The 584-nt window shown below is 31.3% G+C and overlaps 1 protein-coding gene across 1 annotated transcript in view; it reads left to right on the forward strand.

The window, feature by feature from the left end:
* TTN (titin) overlaps positions 1-584 on the forward strand; it is a 283,199-nt gene that overhangs the window by 77,141 nt on the left and 205,474 nt on the right.

The raw sequence follows: 584 nt of genomic DNA on the forward strand, positions 1-584 counted from the left end.
TCAAACATCAAATATGAGAAGAGAGAAAGGAGGATGGTTTCTAAGTATTGGAAAGGGAGGTTCCTAAAAACTTGCTTCAAAATTCAGGCTGGAAAGGAGAATTACAGCTATAAATATTTTTACAAGTTTGAAATGCCTTAGGGGTTGCTTTCAAAGTTGAGTCATTTAGGGATTTACTGGGGGTTGACATGAGGGTTAGAGAGACTTACAAAACTACCAAGCTTTTTACCACTGAATATCTCTATTATTCAGAAAAGTCAAGTTCGGTTTATATCTTCCTCATATAGTCTTCTAATGAGCCAGCATTAAAGTATCAGCTGAATTGCTTATCAAATAATTCAAACAATTAATCAACTCCTAAAATGAACAAATCTTTAGCAATAGTAAGTTAATGTTGATAAATAAAGGAACATTTGTTCTTTCCTTTGATAGAGACATTTAAAATGCTGTCTTACTCCTCTATAAAGAACACTCTTGTCCCTTTTCTTTGACAAATCTTTTTATTTTATTAATATGCTACGTTATTTTATTTTATTTTTAATTTGTCTCTATTGTTGAAAGTCTTATAGATGTCCCTCTTTCCT

This window comes from Myotis davidii, unplaced genomic scaffold, assembly GCF_000327345.1.
Source record: "Myotis davidii unplaced genomic scaffold, ASM32734v1 scaffold370, whole genome shotgun sequence".
NCBI classification, from domain to species: Eukaryota; Metazoa; Chordata; class Mammalia; order Chiroptera; family Vespertilionidae; genus Myotis; species Myotis davidii.